Source organism: Lactuca virosa, chromosome 1 (genome assembly GCF_052849685.1).
Source record: "Lactuca virosa cultivar CGN04683 chromosome 1, Lactuca_virosa_CGN04683_v6, whole genome shotgun sequence".
Lineage (NCBI taxonomy): Eukaryota > Viridiplantae > Streptophyta > Magnoliopsida > Asterales > Asteraceae > Lactuca > Lactuca virosa.
Window position 1 is genome coordinate 209,681,779 of NC_136426.1, and position 22,817 is coordinate 209,704,595.

Here is a 22,817-nt window from a genome sequence, read left to right on the forward strand (position 1 = left end):
TTTGGACTCTCAAAAGATAAGCCAAACACCCCCTTAATGTTGTGATTTTTTAAGCGGTGTTTTTTCATTTATGTTTATCGTTGTGTTATATCCAGACTTACGTGTATATGATTATTAAAAACCAAATATTTATGGACGAAACAATGTTGATCTTCCTTGGTTTAAATAATTGATATAATCGTGTTTGATTTTAAATAAAAACGAAACAAATGAAGCAATATGATTATTAAATATAGAAAGAATTTGTGTTAAAACTGTAGGAAAATAGAGATTACTGTAATTAGTAAAATAACAAGTTTGACTTTTAAAATTCAAATAGTTGGAAATTAACTTATTGATGATTTTTTTTTGACTTCAAAAAATAGTATTTATGTTTTGCACCTTAATAGTTATAATTTATATTGCTATTTTATATAAAACGTACTGCTATTTTTTAAATGTAAAGTTTATTTAATATAAGTAAAATATAACTAATAAAATAATTAAAATGTAAATGATTCTTTTAGAAACGTATCTTTAATGGAGATGGGTTTAATTGGTATTAAGTTTTCAAGAAAATTGTTGTTTTTTTAATATACATATCGGTTATGATTACATGATATGAGAAAAAAAATGATAATTAAATTAGTAAAATGATAGGAATTTGACAATGGAGATAAACGGTTGCAGTTAGATGGATGGCTTTTTTATATCATCTTTGTGTTTAAAAATAAAAAAGGAGAAAATCGTAAATAACATTTTTGTAATTGTGTTAACTATGACTTGAGTTGTCGAAGGAGTGGTTTCCTAGAACATGTTTCTATTGATTCAGCAAAAGAAAAGTAGTTGCTATGGATGCCCAATTTTTAATGAAGTTGACTTAAAAAGATATTTCATTTGGCTATTTATACAACCTGATTATTATTTTCTATTTGAAAAGCACATTAATAATTACACGATGATTTCTAGTTACTTTTAATTAATTATTACATCGTGGAAACGAACAAATCACATCCTCACAGCCTGTCCTTTTGCGGAAGACACGATAAACAGGGTACTTAATTGGTGTGGCGTTCCTGTCAAACAGTTTTCTGGAGTTACTGACGTTTTAGATTTTGTCCGGAATTGAGGTCATTGTCCAAAAAGAAAGAGATGTTGACTTGTATTCTATATGGAACATTATGGAGTCTCTGGAAGGACAGGAATAACAGGGTATTTAAAGTAATGAATTTGACACCGGCAAAGACTGTGTCTGTGGACTATATTAAATCAATGGTTTTTACCTGGCGGAAATATAGGACGCGCAGAGGTGATGTTGAGTGGGAGAAGTGGTGTATGTCACCTATTAGTTGTATATAGATGGTGATCTGTCCTTTTTGTTATCCTTCTTTGTACGATGTATATTTTGGTCCCTAACATCTTGCTAGGGTCATTGTTTTAATATAATTGCCGGTTAAAATATATATATAATACTTATTTATTATTTTTTTGTTAAATGATTATCTTTTTTAAATTAATTTATATTATATAAACAATTGCTTTTATTTATAAATATTAAATAATACATATAAGAAAAAATGATTGAAAAAGCACATTCGATTACAGTTTTAATTTATATATAAAAACTGATGGTAAAATAAATTCATCAAAAAGGGATTTTATTATTTATTAAAAAATATGCTAAGAAAAAGTGATGTATTTTAAAAAAATAAAATAAAATAAAACATCCCTAAGAATATTTGTGGTAAATGACCAAAACGATTAAACACTTAAAAAGACCACCTTTCTATTTTACTTTCAAACTAATAAATTATTTATTAATTTTCTTTTACCAAACGATATTTGTTCTATTTGAATTGTGCACATACATGAAACAATAGTAACTGTAGATAAATACACATGTACCGTCACTACATTTTCTATTAAGAATACTATTAGTTTTCATTTAAATATTTAATATCCTTTTATTTTAATTTTTTGGTTTATAAACATATTAAAATATTAAAATATATAGAAAACGTTGTATTATTATTTGATTATAAAAAAAATAAAATATATAATAAACAAAAAGTTGATAGGAGTTAAATGATACGGATTCCAAAAGAAATTATTTTTTAATAACATAAAAGCTATTAATATTATAAATATACGGAATTTAATATTTAATATTAAAATTAATTTGACGTTTGAATGGGTGTACGTGTACCAACAGTCAAAGTAGAATCAATTGAATATCTTATCAAAATTTGAAAAGAAAATATTGTGTATTCAAAAGAAAAGCAAGAAAGTATGGATATCTGTGAGTTGTAGGAACAAGACAATAAAATGATTAACTCCCATAGAAAATTGGAAATTGGTGTATTTATCTAGGGATGAGCATGGGACGGCACCGGTATCGACCCGTACCGTTCCCGATTTCCCAAAAACCGAACTTGGTCGAAAGTTAATCCCGAGTACCGAACCGAATTAACATCACCGGTACTGGTACTGGGAATGGCACCGGTTTTCGGTACTAGTACCGGTACCGGTGGTACCGATTCCCGAATTTCATGTATTTGGAGTACCAAGTATCGTCCCATATTTTTATATTCAGTACGGTTTGATACCGGTTCCGGTACGGTACCGGTATGGGATCGGGATTTGGGACAAACTGCTCATCCCTATCTTTATTTGTCCGAGTATCCGACACTTTTTGTAGTATATAAATTTTTTTATTTTATATTTTATAGTTAAAAAATCATAAAATATACGATTGAAAAGTCAAATTTAGACATATTTTTAACTTTATTATTTCACCTATGTTAGTCATTAATGAGAATGTACTTTCTTAACTTAAATATTAAAAGTTTTCATATGTTATTTATAAATAAACTCATTAATAACATCCAATTAATAGTTGGATCCCGACTCACATTAAGATCCAATTAATAGTTGGATCCCGACTCACACTAAGAGTCCAAATTAGGGTAAAAGACATTTTTACCCTGTCTCAAACTTGGCCCAAGGCTAAGACCCAATCCAATTGTCCAAAGGCCCAAATTCCAAAATAATCACCCAAGGCCCAAATATCGCCCAATTTTCAAAATTGGGCCCAATCCTTTTCATGGGCCTTCACCCAAGAGAGTCCAATAAAATCTCAACAGCCCAACAATAGAATTCTAATGGCCCAACAAGGCCCAAGACAACCAAAGTCCAACATGGCCCAGAACCGAAAGCCCAAATATACAAAAGCCCAATCTGCTGAGTACATGGGGCGTACTCAGCTCGTACGCTCAGCGTACTCGCTTAAGGGCTTGTACACGCAGCGTACCTGCTTGTACGCCCCAGCGTACTCCTCCAACTTGGCCAACTTCCCATTTTCATCTCTTAATTTAGGGGTGAGCAAAAACCGAACCGCAAACCGAAAACACCGAAAAATCGCATAAATCGAAACCGAAATAAAAACCGACGGTGCGGTTTTTAGTTTTGCAAAAACCGAAAATGTTCGGTGTGGTGCGGTTTCTAGTCTTGCAAAAACCGCAAAAACCGAACCACACTGAATATATATATATATATATATATATATATATATATATATATATATATATATATATATATATATATATATATATATATATATATTAAGTGTTGATATTTGTAAGAACGAAGAACTCATGACAATTAAAATTTCTATAAATATAAATATTTATCTTATCAGAGGATGATTGTATATTTTTAAGCATACATATAGTGATATTTACAAAAACAAATAATGTTTATTATATTTTTTTTTACCATTTTAATATTAAGAGTACTAGTGATGATAATATTATTTTTATGAATACATTAATTGATATTATCGTATGTATCTGTGAAACAAATATTATATTTAATTCGTATTATACTCAATCATTAGAAGCATGTTAATGAGTGGTTATGTTATTTGATTTCAAACCAAGAGGTGATGGTATCGATGGTTCATCTCAAGGATATCATTTAGGCTTTAATTTTGTCAACCTTATAAGAGTATCCCTCATCGCATTTGAAATAAAACATTTACCATTCTCACATTTCATATAAAAGAGTCAATTTTTTTGCTTTTAACCCACATCTTTGAGGAGTCGCATATTGTTGGGGATGAAAAATTTAGGGCTCCTCATCTCTACATAAAGTTTCTCAAAAAATGATTAACACTTCTCATCCGTGTCCAAGTAAATCGTTGAGTTACTTGAATTTTAGTAAAAAAACAAAACAAAAACCAAGTTAAAAAAAACTGACAAAAACCCGCAAAGAAAAAACCGAACCGCAAAAAACTGAAAAAAAACGCAAAAACCGAAACGCATAAAAACCGAACGGTGCGGTTTGTAAACTTCAAAAAACCAAAGTTGCGGTTTTCGGTTCGGTTTTGGCCAAAAACCGCACCGAACCGCACCATGCTCACCCCTATCTTAATTGATTAAGACTTCAACCCAAACTTAGATCTGACTTCCTTAAGGTGGTTTATCACGTTAAGTTGCCAACTTTACATTCATGCATGGCTTAATGGGGCTTTAGAGCTCAAAAGAGCTTAATAAATGACTTATCACATGCATGAGTTCCAAAACCACCATAAAGTTTGCACATTTATGCTTAAGAAGCCTTTAATATGACCAGATCTATAAGTATAAGCTTCCAAAAATCACCTTAGCTCACAATCACCAACCAAAGGGACCCAAAATGACCAAAAACAAGCCAAAGAATAGATCTATGAAATGAGATGACAAGCTTTGAACTTCATACCTCAAAAGCCACGAAATGAAGGTGCTAAAGTTGGATCTCAAGTCTCTCCTCCAATGAATGAGTCTTCAATTTTCTTCTTCTACCAATTCAATATGCACAACACCCACCAAAAGCTTCACAGGAGCTCAAAAGCACCACACAAAGGCTAAGGAATGAATTGGGACTTTCAAGGGTATGGAGGCTGATTAAACAAGGAAAAAAGAGGCTATCTTATGGTTTATATAGGGTACAAGACCTAAAATTAGGGTTTCTAAATTGCTCACGTACGCTAAGCGTACTCCACGTACGCCCAACGTACGTGGATGAGCTCCGCGACCAACCTGAATGAGTATCCCAACGTACAAGGAGTACGCCCAATGTACTCCAACTTCCCCGAAGTTGACAATTCTGCCCCCTAGGGACGAAATCCGCAAAACCTTACACCCCCATGGGTCTAAACTGAAAATTACAATGAATCAAGTGTTACAACATACGTATTTTTCTTAATGTTCTTAATATCCATTTTTATTAATTTTTGAACAAATTATTGAAACCGTCCCTGTGGTTTGTTGAAAATTGCACGTTCAGTCCTATGTTTTTTTTTGAACTCGGACCGTCCCTATGTTTTGATTTATTACGTTTTTCATCCCTCGTAAAGATAAAAAGACTATATTGCCCTTTGTTTTTTCATTTTCAGTTTTTTATTATTCGTTTATTATTAAATAATATAAATTATTAAATAAGCTTGAAAAAGGATCCACCTAAAACCCTACACCCCACACTCCCCATGTCCTCTCTCGTTTCAGTTCAGCTGAAGAACATCACCACCGCCATAGAGCCACTCCCACCGGAAACACCGCCTCCCCTGAAACCACCTCTCCCCGGTCGCCTGAAAATCGATACTAAACACAGAAATCTTCCAGATATGCTTTCCACTGCCACCCTGAAGCCACCACCGCCACAGTACCATGAAACCATCACCACCAGATCCACCACAATGTCACAGTGACAAGAAGGGAGGAAAACAAAGTAGAGAGAATCACCGATACCCCTAAACCCTTTTACAATCGATGGCGGCGGCGGTCACCTTCACCATCGTCGTAGGGACAATTTCATAAATATCTATTCAGTTAGATGTTGAAGAGGGAGGAACGAGGAGGGAGCAGATATAGTCGTTGACCGGACCTCTCGGTGGACTGATGAACCATATCTTCTTCCTACAGTGCTTCAGATCTCCTTCCGGCGGTGGAGAATGTGATGGTATTGGTCCTTAAAGGCTTCTAGCGGTCTCCGGTGGTACATATCGGTGGTTAATGGTGCAAATCGATTTGAGTGATGTTATTTCCGGTGAGTTTTCGTCGGAGCTTTGTGCTTTTCTGAGATGATAAAGGAGACAATTTCATGTTGGTGGTTGCTTTGTGCCTTTCACTGTCTCCCCTCAATTGATGTTCCAAATCTGTAGTTGTAGAGCATCGATCATTTTTGTAGGATTTGGTTTTGATTTTTGGTTTGGTTTACTTAATAGATTGCAAGTTTTGATTTCATAAATAGTGGTGGGGGTAGTTGCAGGTTTTGATTTTGTAAAAAGTGGTGGGGTAGTAATTGATGGTGGTTGTCGGAGGTGAATTGGAGATGAACCATGGTTGAACGAAGATGATGTCGGAGGTGAACTGTGGAGGTTGAACGGTGGTTGCCGGAGGTGGATGGTGGAGGTGGAAGGTTGAGGGGAAGGGAGAAGGGTAGTTGGACCCACTTATTTATATATTATTTATATTTCCTTTAATTAATAAATAATTTATAAATATAAAAAAAACTGAAAAGAAAATACCAAGGGCAATATAGTCTTTTTATCTCTATAAGGGATTGTAAACGCAACAAAATGATATGTTAGGGACGGTCCGAGTGCAAAAAAAAAGTTAGGGACCCAACGCGTAATTTTATCCAAACCATAGAGACGATTTCAGTAATTTGTTCTTAATTTTTTTGAATGTTTTTGTAGATTTGGTGGAATTTGTCGAGGAAAACAAAGGAAATTGTTGTTTTTTTTTTATCTTTTTTATACTTTATGGTTGTATGACATTTGATGTTAATAAATACAAACATTTTATGTATATTTTAAATTAAGGAATGAAATTTTTGATATTTTTGAATTTTTTTAATATGAACATATGCATATTTGGATATATAATAGTAAAAACTGAAATATGCAAACATCTTAATAGGATAAGAAGTTGCTATAAATAGAAATGTGCATATGTGCACATAACAAATATGCACAATTGTGAAAAAATTTCAATTTAAAAAAAAAACATGATAATAAGCTACGCTGCTATAGAAGATGATTTGTAGAAAAAAATTAAAAAAAAATCTTTTTTTTTCAAGTGATGTGTATATGTACACATTTCACAAGTACAACCATAAATATACATTGTGCACATCACCAATATAGACACGTAAAAAGCATAAAAAAAATTATATATCAATATTGATGTCTATTTATAAAGGAAAAAAATATGAATTTTGGTATTTTTATTTATTTATTTCGATAAAAAAAATAAAATTGAAAAATTGAAATAACGAAAAAAAATAAATAAATTAAGTTGGTTTTTCGTATCCGGTACATATGCGTCAAATTTAGTATGGTACAACCCTCTAATTTTGATGGTTGATTTTTTATCCTAAGGCCTAAAGGTGCATGTGGAAAACTTTCCTCACTTTTTGTTAGCCAAGTCATCATTTCCTTCACTTTCTTTTAACTCACCAAAAGTCAGTGTGTGTGCGGGAAGCTTATTTCACTCTTTTTTTTTCAAATAAAAATACTTGATTTTGATGATTTATAATTTTTTTTAAATGAATAATAACAATAAAAATTATTTGAAAATAAAAACCACTTAATTAATTAAAAATTACATAAAAAGATACATTAAAATAAGCAAGATTCAAAATAAAATATAAAAATAAATAAATAAATAAAACTAGAAAACAACATATATTAAAAAAAAAACCACAACCTAGAAAACATAATGTAACATTCATAAAATTCATGAAAATTTAAAACTTATAATACCAAACCACAAATCATCATTGTTTACAAAATTAGTTTTCAAAACATATTTAATATCAGAGTTTTTCCAAAATCATAAAACAAAACAAAAGGAGGTGCACGATCACGCATTTGCCTTCTTGCATCATCTGAACGTCCCTGAAACATAAACCAAAACTGTAAGTCCGAAGCTTAGTGAGTTCCCCCAAAATACCAACACATCATAAACCATATTAATAACAACAAACAACATGCATACAGAGCCTTCAGTCTGACTGGAACGCCCCACCAGCCTACAGTCTACCTGGTACGCTCGTAGAACCTTCAACATGACTAGTACGCCACACCGGACCTTCAGTATATCTGGACCGTTCTCCAGGCCTTCGGCCTGACAAGTACGCCCAACTGGCTTTCAGTCTATCCGGGTCGCTCTGGGTTTGTTGGCCTTCAACACAAAGCAGGATTGTCTCAACCCAACTACACATACATCGTGTCGACACACACACACACACACACACACATATATATATATATATATATATATATATATATATATATATATATATATAAGGTTAGGTTATTGTGTTCTAACTATCTATTGTATGCATGTAGGATTGATTATGGACCAATAATTTTAGTTATTTTAAGAAAGTAATTAATGCATATTACATATTGAAGATATAATGAGTATTAGTTAAATATTCAGCATTTAATATGCATTAATTACTTTCTTAAAATAAGTAAAATGATTGGTCCAGAATCAATCCTACATGCACACAATAGATAGTAGAAACATGTGAAGGGTTAGGTTATTGTGTTCTAACTATCTATTGTATGTATGTAGGATTGATTGTGGACCAATCATTTTATTTATTTTCAGAAATTTATTAATGCATATTACATATTGAAGATATAATGTGTCACACCCCCGGACCATAACGGCGGAAACATCCGGAGGCGGGTGACATCATTGTGCAATATCATAACAATTGAATATAAATGAAACATAGCAATTCCAAACATCATACATAAAGATATCAAACTTACATTGTTTTACATCATGTTTATGTTCTCAAATTACACAAAAGAGACAATAGTGAGTAAATTCCAAACTACAGCAAAATAATTCTGCATCCGCATTCCACTAACATGCTTACTGATTTCCTGAGAATACAAGTCGTTTGAAAAACATCAACATAAAATATGTTGGTGAGTTCATAAGCATTTTGTATAAAAATCTGTGATAGTTGGAAAACCAGAAAATCCAATATTTTCTTGTCAAAATAGTTGTAAGTCTTGTTTCCAATCAAGTATAGTTGCATGTGTGTTTTAGTTTATCGTTTTCGAAATCGTATAAAATCGTTTTCCCCAGAAAATCCTATATTTTATGCTGTACAAATAGTAGTCTTAAAAACCCTAAGACTTGTGTGGTAAAATCTTCATTTAATGTATCCAAACAATAGTTGTTTATATTCGAAAGGTGTAACTTGCGTAAATTTCTAAATAATATTGTTATATTCTAAGTGAGTCGTTATAACCATACTAATATGACGGAGTTCCTGTCCTAACGTTCTTCAGGCGTTGGTTTCGTTTAAGACATTTGTCACCCTAGACTGGCCGGTCTAGCTGTAGCGAACAGCGAAGGTGCGGGGTGTCAACCCCGTATAGATCTATACACAAATTCCCGCTCTCCCTCCAGGAGACTCTGTTTGTAACTCTTACAGGACTTTAAATGTACACTAATATATATAGGTGCAGCGAAGATGCGTCTGACTAGAATACTAACAGATATTTGTACAAATCATTGTAATCCGTTATTTATTAAATAAATAACAATAGTTGTACTTGTTAACTAGATATATCATTTTCGTTTGTTGAAAATAATCCACTTTGAATCATATTTGTCAAAAATGACCCAGTAATATTGATATTGCCAAAAACAGCCCTTCTTTCTATAAATTATCAAATAAGACCCATATTTGCCAAAAGGTGTCATAAGTGGTTCAAAAATATGTGAATTGTTGAAATTGGCCCATTTCTTCACAAATGCTCATTTCAAACTTATATTTAAGAAAATGTTCAAAAAGACCCTTGTTTACCCAAAAATTTCATTTTTGGTCCTTTAGAAATTGAGATGTTCAATAATTACTCAAATTTATCCCATGTTTCAACATGATCCTTATATATATATATATATATATATATATATATATATATATATATATATATATATATATATATATATATATATATATATATATATATTATGGCCGAAAGTGGTCCCCAAAATATTATTATTTCCATAATTTAACCACTTCCAAAATATTTTGTCCAACAACTTGTTGAAGCAAATTTTGAAGCAATCCTTATGGTTTTTGTAATAAAACTTTGTGACTTATATTTTTGTAACATACTGGTTCTTGGTTCCATACATAATTTGTAAAATATGGTTCAAGCTCTTGAGACATGCACAAGATTTCGAGTTCTTGGACAATATCATATGGAGTATTCATAAGTTTAGCACATATAACTTAGAATACATGCATAACAAGCAAATATATCAAGATTTAAACAAGGCTTTGACTTATATCCTCCCACAAAAACAATGAAAAGCTCAAAAATAGGGGTATGAAGCTCACCTTGAGTTGTTTTATGAGTTGATTGGAGTGATGGAGTGAAGATCTCAGGCCTAAACTCTTGGATAAGTGGATGAACTTCCCTGGAGGTGATGTTATCCAAAGATTTGAGTAAGCTTGAATACTTTAACTCCTTTGAAGCTTGGAGTTATTCTTGAGAGAGAATGGAAATGGACAGAAGGTAAAATGATAAGAGATGGTGGGGATTTTTGGAAGGAAATCATCCAAATATAGGGAGTAGGAATTTGATGTGATATTTACTTGGGAATCTGTTGGTTAACTTTATGGATATATGTTGAATATCAAAATGTATGGGAAAATGGGAAGTAGCATCAAATCAGCAAAGTCAAAACTTTTATCCTTGTCTTATTCATATCATTGATTTAAAATAATACCTTTATAAATATTAAATATTATTTTATGTAAATATGTTTTAAATATTCAAATTTGGCATAAAATATGGGTTTAAGGGGTCTAAGTTATGAAAAACACAAGTTTAGGGGGATTTCCGACGTCAAAATATCTTAAAATGACTAAATGGTTCGAGATGGTCTAAAATCCGGAGTCAAATGGTGAATTCCGAAGTAAATCTTCAAATTTCAGAGTCAAACCATGAGTTCCGAAGTCTCTTTTCAGGTTTCAGAGTCGCACAGCAGCTTCCAAAATCGAGGGTTGCGAAGTCAGCTCATATCCGGAGTCGTTTCCTTCCGAGGCTGCGAGGGTTCCGAGGCAGCGAAGGCTTCCGGTCCGAAGTTGCGAGATTGTCTGGTCCCTTTAGAAGGTCCGAAGTCAGAGGCTCCGGAATGGTAAGAGGGGGGGTTTCCGAAATCACTTAGAAGTTCTGGAGTCAGAAGGTTCCGAGATCACGAGGTTTCGAACTAAGAAGAGAGGCTCTGAGAATGAATAGTGTATTCCAGAATGGGCTTGTGCTTTCGAGTTTTCTCCTTTCGTTTTGAGTTGGTTTCGACTAAGGGAGATACATTGAGAGATTTGAGAGAGATTTGAGATACACAGCGAGATTTGGGAGAGATTTGAGATACATGAAGAGATTTGAGAGTGATTTGAGATACATAAAGAGATTTGGGAGAGATTTGAAATACATAGTGAGATTTGGGTGAGATTTGAGATACATAGAGAGATTTGGGAGAGATTTGAGATACATGAAGAGATTTGAGAGAGATTTGAAATACATAAAGAGATTTGGCAGATATATATATATATATATATATATATATATATATATATATATATATATAGAGAGAGAGAGAGAGAGAGTTAGGTTCAAATGTTTCTAGCAAATATTGTGTTCCTAAATGCACCAATCACAATTTATCAAATATTTAAATAATTAATTAAATTAAAAAGGGTATTATAGTAATCTTTGTATAATTAATTATGGTAGATAATTAATATTCCTGATATCACGCAAGGGACAATGATAAATTTAGAACATTAGCCCTAAATTTGATCCACCGCTGCTGCTTCTTCTTCTACAGTCGACAGATCCAAAAGGGAGGACATACTCTCATCTCGCACTCATTGATGGACTCTGGAGTTCGATGAGGCTGAAGAAGGGGATGCGGAGGAGCAGTGGCGCTGTTGTGGGGTCCGTGAACGAGAGTGAGAAGCTAGGAGCGAACGGGGATGGAATCCGGTGGTGTTTGTGATAGTCGGTGTTTGGCGATGTCTTTTGATGGGGAAAAGGCAGAGGAGGGCATTGCTCCCGGCGATTGCAGGTACGTGGATGGAGGTATGCTTTGTCAGCCTCCTGTTCTTCTTCCTTTGGTCCGGTAATCCAACAACTAGGGGGAGAGAATGGCAACCAAAGACTGAAATTGGGAAGTGTTTGTTTTTCCTTGTTTGTCAGGAAAGAAAAAACACGAAAATGGGGTTGTTGGCCATCGACACAGAAGGGAGAAAGGAAGCAGCAAAGCAACAAGTTTAAGGGGGACAAGGGTCTCGATTCTTGACTAATTGAAGGAAGAGGAAGTTAATGGAAGCATCCATGGCCAACAGGTGATCTTCTTCTTCATCTTATTTTGATTTGAATCCATGGAAATTTGGATGTTTGGGTTTTCCTGAAAAAAATTATGATAATGGATGGGATATAACTCATGGTTGTTTGGGTTTCGGTATTTGACAGGGGAATCCATGTGTGTTTGTTTCTTGAATTCATGACTGGGAATGAATGCAGATGTGTGTTGATGATTCAATCACAACTCTTGAATTCTGTAATGTATTCTATTAGAATTTATTTATATAAATGTATTATGTTAGAATGTCTGAGAATAATTATTAACAACAAGTATATTTGTTTAACTGGTAATGAATTTGTGATACTTTATGGTTGACTTTATAGTCTTTAATACATTCTGTCAGAATTTATAGTTTTTATTTTCTACTATATTCTGTCAAACTTTATAGTCTTTAATACATTCTGTCAGAATTTATAGTTTTTATTCTATTAGAATGCATTGAATTGTTTAATTTTTGAAACTTGATTATGTTTTCTTTGTGGATTTAGGTTTTAAAGAGGCTAACATTGATGTGGAGAAGGAAGAAAACATATAGAACGAGAGTGTATTATACCAGAATGTGTTATGCTACAATGTATAAAGTGTTGCTTAAAAATAATATTCTTTCAGAATAGATTAGTGTTTTTGTTAGATTTTGATTTTTTTTTCATTTTTTCTTTCAAAAATTTGTTATTATTCAATAAATCACAATCATACAATGTAATTATTTGTTATATTATTAGTTCAAGAATTGATTTTGTGTATTCTTTCAGAATGTATTTACTAGTTTATGGTTGACATTCTGCCATTCTGACAGAATAAAATCGAAAAATATATTTACTAGTTTATGGTTGGCATACTATCATTCTGACAGAATAAAATCGGATTTTTAAATTTGAATTAATTTAAAATATTCAGATTTTTAAAAAATAAAGGAATTAATTATCCCTAAAAATCCAAAAATTTCCTTTTTTAATATAGGTTAATTGACTAAAATGCCCTTATGCTGAAATTTGTTTGATTATATGGTACATGTTATCCTATTCTACTATCATAGACCCTCAGATCATGACATTTGATTATATTTAATCCGATGGTCCAGATCTGTGCATTATGGCATACAACAGTTAGTAAAAACACAATAACCTAACCCTATATATATATATATATATATATATATATATATATATATATATATATATATATATATATATATATGCTTTGTATTATAACAATACATGGTTCATTAGGAACCATAGTGTAAACTTTAACGTGTTAGTACAATTCTTACAATAGTTGATGTTTACATGAGGACAAAATTTCCTAGCTAAAAATGCTAGTTGTGACATAATGAGTATTAATTAAATATTCAGCATTTAATATGCATTAGTTACTTTCTTACAATAACTAAAATGATTGGTCCAGAATCAATCCTACATGCACACAATAGATAGTAGAAACATTTGAACCTAACTCTATATATAACAAACAAGCATACTAATAAACAACCAATAACAAACATACATATCTTACAGATCACTAAGCATAGCATCATCTTATCTATCATGATACATATCTAACAGGTCACTCCAGTACTCAATCATACGATACACTAGGATAACAATCCAAAGGACCGACCTTGTTGCCTTCGACCCTTAAGTACAGTGAGGAAAACTCACCTCACACTGCTGAATCACACTGAAAGTCTCCGGCTGTTGGCCCACTAAATCCCAGCGTTATCACAAACAAAATAGTCATCCAATTAATAATTGGATTCCAATCCTTAGCTATTAGTCCAAAAGTTAAGGTAAAATGCCCATATTTGGCCCAATTTTACAAATTGGGCCCAAACTCCTACTTAGGCCTTATCCTAAGGCCCACCCTTCCACTTAGCCCAATAAGGGACCAAGCATCTAGGCCCAACAGATGGTCCAAACCGCTAAGCCCAACAGACTGAGTACGCGGGGCGTACTCAGCTATACGCGGGACGTACTCAGCTGTACGCTAAGCGTACTCGCATTGAGGCTTGTACACTGTGTGTACTGGCTTGTAAGCCCAACGTACTCCTCCTGTTCAGCTACTCTTCACATTAAGCCTTCAATCCATTAAGATAAAGCTCCAAAACATAGATCAGACTCCCTTGAGCTAGAATAACAAGTAAAGTTGCTAACTTTACGTTAATCCATGGCTAAATGAAGCTCTTAAGCTTAAAAATGAATTAGTAAGTGGCTTAATGCATGCATGAGAACCAATACCCCATAAAGTTTGCACCTTTATGCTTAGGAAGCCTCTAACAAGGTTAGATCTAGAGAAATGATCCGTTCAAACATCCCAATCCATCAATCAACTCAAAAAGGGACCAAAAATGTGACAAATCAACCCATAAAGAGATCTAAGCATTAACAAGTCAAGATTTGAACTTGATACCTTTAGAAGCTTGCAAAGTGATGAATGATCCTGGATCTCAAGTTTCCCCACCAAGATATGAACTTCCACCTTCTTCGAGTTTCTTCAAGAATGAGCAAAACTGTAACGCCCCGATTCTCAGGTATTGATTTTATAAGAATTTTCTTGTTTTCAAGGTCTACTCGACGAGTTGGTTGCCCTACTCGTCGAGTAGCAGCGGGTTGGTCCGCGTGATTTAGTGACCTACTCACCGAGTCCAAGAGGGGACTCGATGAGTAGGAGCTGGCAGATGAAACCCTAAATTTCGGGGTATTGCACCCTATTTAAAGGACCATTGGCCTCCCCCAGCCTCCCCTTTACAGCTTCTTGGCACCCTTAAACCCTAAATCGTGTGTGTGTGTTTCTTTGGTGTGTTAAAGCTTAGAATAGGAATCTTGGTGAAGAAACACTTGGGAAACAAGTAAATTGAAGCAAGGAAACGCGTGGGAAGCATAGATCTACTCCACTTGACACCCTTTTGAAGGTATTAGGTTGTTACCTTGGCTCATTTCATTTTAGATCTCTTTTGGGTGGATTTTAGGGCTTTCCTAGTATGTTTGGAATCTTTGCTTGTGTATAAGCTTAGATCTGAAGTTGTAACTTCAGATCTGAACTCTCTTGGGTCTTTAAGTCCATAAAGCTTCCAACTTTTGCAAAGATGAGACTCTCCTTAAGTGCAAAACCTCCATTGCAAGCTTAGTTTGTCATTTTAAGACTTTAGGGCCTTGCATGCACGTAAAGTTTGCAACTTTACGTGATAAACATGCCTTGGGGGACTGGATCTACAATATGGAGCCTTAGCATGGCTTAAAAAGCCTCTGTATGGATGAAGGATTGAATGACTCGGCGAGTCCGATGAAGATTGCCTTGGGCTCCGCGAGTCAGTCGATGACTCGGCGAGTCGGCTAGGGTTTTCCCAACCTTTGGAGACGTATGAACGCGGCGAGTTGTAAGGGGAAAACTCGCCGAGTTGGCCGAGGAGTTACGGCCACTGACACTAGGAACTCGACGAGTCACTCAAGTGACTCGGCGAGTTGGTGAGCATGCAAGGAACTCGGCAAATGGCTGGTTGTACTCGACGAGTTGAGGTCAACATGGACTATTGACTTTGACAGTTGACTTGGACCTTGACCAAGGGTTGACTTTTAGACTCCTGGGACATTTTGGGAAATTGGAAATTTACAAGCATGGTTATATGGTTCATTTAGGTGGTGGAGTTGTACCGGCAATCCAAGAGCTTGAGTTTATCTTCGAGTCGACAATACGAGGTGAGTTATCCTCACTATATCAACAGGGTCTAAGGCACCAAGGCCGGCACTTTAGATTGTTATTCTGGTTATAGTATGCTTGTATGTTGTTATGATCTGTTAGATCGGTATCCTGGTAGATAGGACGTTGTATGTTGTTATGATCTGTTAGATCGGTATCCTGGTAGATAGGATGGATGATATTATGATCTGTTAAATCGGTATCCTGGTAGATAGGATGTTGTATGCTGTTATGATCTGTTAGATCGGTATCCTGGTAGATAGGATGTTGTATGTTGTTATGATCTATTAGATCGGTATCCTGGTAGATAGGATGTTGTTATGCTATTATGATCACTTAGATCGGTATCCTGGTATATAGGATGATGCTATGTTAGTAACCTAGTTAGGTTGGTATCCTGGTTATAGGATGTTGCTTGATATTGATCTGTTAGATCAGTTTGACTGTTATATATGCTAGCGTATGATATGTATGAGCACATGTCTGTTTGATTGGGAGTTGGGTTGAGGCGGTCCTGCTTTGTGCTGAAGGCCAACATACCCTGGGCGGACCGGATAGACTAAAGACCCGGCCAGGGTCCAGTCAGACCGAAGGCCCGACGAGCGGTCCGGATAGGTTGAAGGCCCTGCGAGGCGGTCCAGACGTGCCGAAGGTACATTACGTTTCGTCATCATCTATTGGCCATCATACCAAAGGTGTTCAAGACAATCAAGAAGTCTTCTGCAGCTCAACCGAAGTGAGCTTTCGGCTCCATTGACGCAAAGGGGGAGATTGTTGGGTATTATTGTGTTGCGTCATGGGCTTGAGTTTTGTATCCGGATTGGGCCTGTCCATCCGTGATTATCTAGTAGGGTTAGACTATAAATAGTGCATGCATGTATGCATTAGTTACGTCTTGATCATCATTATAGTTTTGTAACCCTAAGCACCTCTACAGTCGAAGTTCTTAATCGAGCTCTTCTGAGGTGTTAAAGCAATATCATACGACATCTTTAAAGTCATTCTTGTGTTCATAATTACGTTCTTAATTGTTTGCCTGCATAGAATCTATCGATCCTAATAGAACATTGTTCTAACAATTGGTATCAGAGCAGGAGACTGTGTGATCAATACACATTCCTTCTGTGTTAAGAATTCGTTAGGGTTTCCGCTTTTATCGTATAAATAGAAGCCGTCTTCTTCCTATCGACGGTAACTCTGTTTATGATGAAACCCTACTATCAAGTTTACAGGTCTGATTCTAGCGGCTCACCATGTCTCACGAAGATTCTCAAACAAATCCTATCAACATCTCTAACAGCATTGGATCCACTACAAGGATTCCCATTCTTTACACTCAAGACTATGAAGTATGGGCGCATCACTTTGAAGATTATGTGGTCGGATCTGAAGATAATGGTTATCTCATCTGGGAAGCCATCACGCTTGGGCCGTTTGTTCATTCTGGAACGAACACGACTGTTAAGACCTAAAAAGAGTATAACAAGCTGGTGGCGGACGTAGACAAGATGCCATAAGATGAGAAGGACAAGTTGTTATGTAATGTGAAGGCCATGAGAATGATCAGATTCGCCTTGCAATCTGACACTTTTTGGTTAGTCGGTTCATGCACGATGGCCAAAGAAATCTGGGATAGGTTGAAAGAGCTTTACTCAACCGATGAAGATCTAGAACACTCTATTCAAACCTTGCTGCTCTCAGAATTTGGAGTTTTCGAACAGAAACCAGAAGAAAAACTGATACAAACTTTCGATCGGTTCAATCATCTCCTAAGTAAGATGATCAAACATGGAATAGAAAGAAAGCTGATCGAGGAGAAGGTAACCTTCATGAACGGTCTGAGACCAGAATGGATGGCTGTGGTTTCAACAGTAAAAGCACATGAACAATTTAAATCTTACTCACTAGCGAAACTTGTGGGAATACTCAAGTCCCATGAGAATGTAGTAACCAAGGAGGTGAAGGTAGTTTCGGGTGTAGGATTGTTGGCCCTTGTCTCAAAAGGAAAAAGTACTGCAGAAGAAGAAGAGGATACAGATATGTCTGAGTGTGACCTTACTAGCGAAGAATATGCTATGATGGTCACCAATCCAAAGAAGTTTGCACGAAGAAAATTTCTTGTCAATAAGAACCGAAACTGGCAGGGAAGTTACAGTTCTGAGAAGGTGAAGGATGAAGTGAAGAATTCTTCTCAAAAGAATGAAGACAAGAAGGAGAGCAAGCTTGCAGGAGACTTAGGGTTCGACTGCAATTACTGTCACGACAAGAACCACTTTGCCAAAGATTGCATGCTGAGGAAGATGGCTGAGAAAAGAGATGGTGAAGACGATGAGGCGTACTACATGCGCAAGTTGGAAGAGATCAAGAAAAAGAAGGCAACTAACAGTTCTATGAATGCCTTGATTGTGCAGGAGAATGCAGATGAAGATGAGTTCGGTGGAGTGGAAGTTTGGTCAACCGATTCTGAGGATGAAGAGGTGAGAAAGCCAACTCATGGAAGAGCGTATGTGGCAAAGGAAGCAGGTTCAGCTGGAAGATGTTTAATGGTCACAGCAGGTGGATCAACCAAAAGTGCCAGTAAGGAACCGAACCTAATTGAGGACAAGTGCTTTGCAGCCAAGCCCGTAAGCGAGAAGATCGACGACTGTAATCGGCTGATCAAAAAGGTACAATCCATCCTTGAATCACTAAAAGTTCTAGTAACAAATTATGAAGAAGAATTAAACGAATTAAAATTTAAATTCTCTAACTTAAGTGGAAGTCTCATGCAAACTCGCTTAGCGAATTCTAACCTAACTGACCAACTCAGCAGGGTGTCTTCAAAAAGTGAGGAGAGAAGGATGTGGATTGAGCTGAAGGAGGCAGAGTTAAATAGGGCTAGGGATGAAAGTATTTATTTACAACGAGACAATTTAAAGTTTTTAAAACAAAGGAATGTTTTTTGTTTAATTGCTAAGCGCTTATATACTAATATTGCTCAATTGCATTTAAGTTGTGAGATAGGGAAAAAGATTCATAAGATGATCTTACCCTTCCTTGAATTTAAGGAGGATGGGGTCATTGCTGAGTGTGAATCAATAGTGTCCTCAGAAGAGACATCCATTCATTACAAAATCGGACTGGACAAGATAGAGACCTTCATTGACTCTAAGGAACATAAATGTATGCTCAAAAATCTATTAGATGAAAACGATAGGTTAAAAATTAAGTCTGAAACCATTCAATCATTTGACTCATCTAACGCCAAATTAATTTCAGAAAATAAAATGAACTTAGAAAATACGTCTGAATTTGATGAGGAAAGTGAGATGAGCGAAATCTCTGTAGAAGACGTAGTTGATTGCTCTGAGTTTATGAAGAGCGAAACCGAGAATAAGAAACCCCTCATATCTGAAAATTCAGTTGAATTCGCTCGCCTGTCGAAAGCCAAGTCACAGAAACTCAAAGAGAAAGCTATGGTTTATCAAAAGGTTCAAACTGTGCCGAATCAAGTCTATGCTGTTACAGGAGTCACTGCAAGACAAACAGCAGAATTGAAAATCCTGGTCGACGAAGACAATGCTGAAGGATGCGATGATTACTTCTGGTCAGCCCCTATTGACAATGCAGAAGAAACCATAGGCTTATATGAGCAAACTTCATGGAGGGTTAAAGGAAGATACGTGGTTGAACCCATCAACAAACCCTCGAGTTTCGACAAACCAAGTACAAGTGGAACAAAAGAAATCCCTGAAGAACCAATAAAAGAACCGATTGTTCCAACTAAGACAACCGAAACTCAAAAGGACAAGACAAAGGCTAGCTTCAATATTCACAAATCTCAAAAGGAGTTAGCTGAACAGAAACGCCAAAGAAATCAAAGATACATGAAAAATCTGAATGAGCGAAAACGCTATTGGCAATCTCAAAATCCCAACTACGTTCCTCCTAAGAAAGAATCAATTAACAAAGGAAAGGAAAAGCTAAAAGGAAAAGGAAATTTCAGTCCAAATTCCTACTATTCCAAATCTCAGAACCGAACATCTACTTTCGGCTCCAAAACTAGTGCACAGAACCGAATGTTTAGTTTCGGTCCAAACGTCAAGGCTAACAACCGAACGTCTACTTTCGGTCACAAGTCTAGTTTCGGTCCTTCCAACTCCCAAAGCAAATCAAATTCAGTGAAGGACATCAAAGGAAAGGGAAAGCTTGATACTGATTTTAATGATAAGAAAAAGTCAGCTAACCCTAGGATTCAGAAGAAAACACCAAAACCATTTAACAACACACCATCGAAAACACCAAAAATTAAACAAGATAAAACTAAAATCAGGGTGTACACCATCAAAAGAAAAGATCAATCAACTCTAATAAAAAGAACTTATTTGATTGATATTTCTACTGCAATTCCTTTTTCTGTGAAAGACTCACGAGGACCCAAGAAACTTTGGGTTCCTAAATCTGCTTGAATTTGCAGGTGATTAGTGACGAGCAGTTCGATGATGAATGATATATAGACAGTGGCTGCTCGCGTCACATGACAGGAAGGAAGGAAAAGCTGAGGGAGTTTTGGTCCCTAAAGGATGGTGGATGTGTGAAGTATGGCAATAACTCATATGGAACAATCAAAGGATATGGTATGATAACCAACAGAGACTTCTCGATTCGAAAAGTAGCGTATGTGGAAGGATTGCAGCATAACGTCATTAGTGTGTCTCAATTAGTTGTGGGAACAGGTTTGAAGGTTTCATTTGATGATGAGGGCTCAGAAATAATTGAGAAGCAATCTAAAAAGGTTCTGTTGAAATCTGAACGCAAGGGAGAGATGTATCCTTTAAATCTCAACCCAATTAAAGGAAAACCTGCAATATGCCTGCTATCAAAGGCGAACACTGATGAAAGCTGGTTGTGGCATGGACGCCTCTTGCACCTAAACTTCAAGGACATTAATAAGTTGGTGCTTGGTGACCATGTTCGAGGTCTTCCTCTTCTCAAGTTTGATAAGGAACATATGTGTGCAGCGTGTGAGATGGGCAAACAAAGCAGAAAGAGCCATCCTACTCGGCTCAATACAAAGATTGTTGAAGCTCTTGAACTTCTGCACATTGACTTATGTGGACCTTCGGCTATCGAAAGCTTCGGTGGTAGTAAGTTCATTCTTGTCATAGTAGATGATTTTTCACGCTTCACCTGAGTTTTCTTTCTTAAACAGAAATCAGATGCAACTCCCAAGTTGAAGACGTTCATCAAGCAAGTGGAAGTGCAGCTGCGAAAGACAGTGAGGAATATCAGAAGCAACAATGGGCTGGAATTCAAGAATAAAGATTTTGAGGATTTTCTGGCTGACAAGGGGATATCTCACAACTTTTCAGCCCCCTATACACCACAGCAGAATGGAATTGTTGAAAGACGAAACCGTTCGTTTTGTGAGGCAGCCAGGACCATGCTAAGCTTCGCTTCTCTACCACTGTACTTCTGGGCTGATGCTGTTGCAACCGCGTGCTACACTCAGAACCGATCCTTGCTCAAAAAAAGATTCTCAATCACTCCATATGAGATTCTGAACAATCGAAAGCCCAACGTCAAATTTTTCCACGTATTCGGTTCTAGGTGTTTCATCTTTAATTCCAAAGAGAATCGAAACAAGTTTGACGTCAAAGCAGATGAGGGGATTTTTCTTGGATATTCACTCACTTCAAAGGCATACAGATTTTTGAACAAACGCTCCAAACGAATTGAAGAAACCTATTACGTAACCTTTGACGATAATTACATGAAGAAATTTCAAAGGAGCGAAAGTGCCTTGAGGGAAATATTTCCTGAATCAGGACAAGTCTCGGTTCCAATATCCAACTTGTTTGAAGAGTACATTCGTCTATTTGATGAACCAGAGAAAGCTGCACACTCAGAGGCGAAAGCAGCAGACAACAAAATCGACAATCTCAAAAAGATCATAGATGAAGCTGCCAAAGAAATGGAAAGTGAACCTCCTAAACCGACAGGTGGTCAATCCTCCAATGACTCTCCAAAAAACGGCTCAATGTTAAAGGGGGAGAGTTCATCAGCACCAAAGACAACCGAAATATCTTTCGAGGGGGAGAGTCCAATTACATCCCCAAATCATAAGGGTCCAGGCGAGGGGGCATACAACTCCAAACCCACCCAATAATAGTCCAATCGAGGGGGAGATTCTGACTCCCACAGAGGATGAAAACTCTAATCCTGACACAGGTTTCACTTCGCCAGTCGAGGGGGAGAAAGAGAATACAACTGACGAAGGTGATCAATCAGATCTTGAAGAGGAAGTAAATGCAGAATTGGATCCAGCCTATGACCCAAATTATCCTCCACTAGTAAAATTGACCAACGATCATCCCAAAGCACAAATCATTGGTGAATCATCTGAGAAAGTTCTCACTGGTTCTCAATTGAAAGCGAAACAAACTACATTATTCTCTAAAGTTGAATTCTGCATGTTTAATTCGTTTATCTCCAAAGTCGAACCAAAAATAGTTAATGCTGCACTTGATCATTCTGATTGGGTTCAAGCAATGCAAGATGAGCTCCATGAGTTCGAACGCAATCGAGTTTGGAGGCTGATTCCCACACCAAAGGATGCTTCAGTGGTTGGCTTGAAATGGGTATTCAGGAATAAATTGGACAAAGAGAGGAACGTTATTAGAAACAAAGCTCGGTTGGTTGTAAAAGGATATT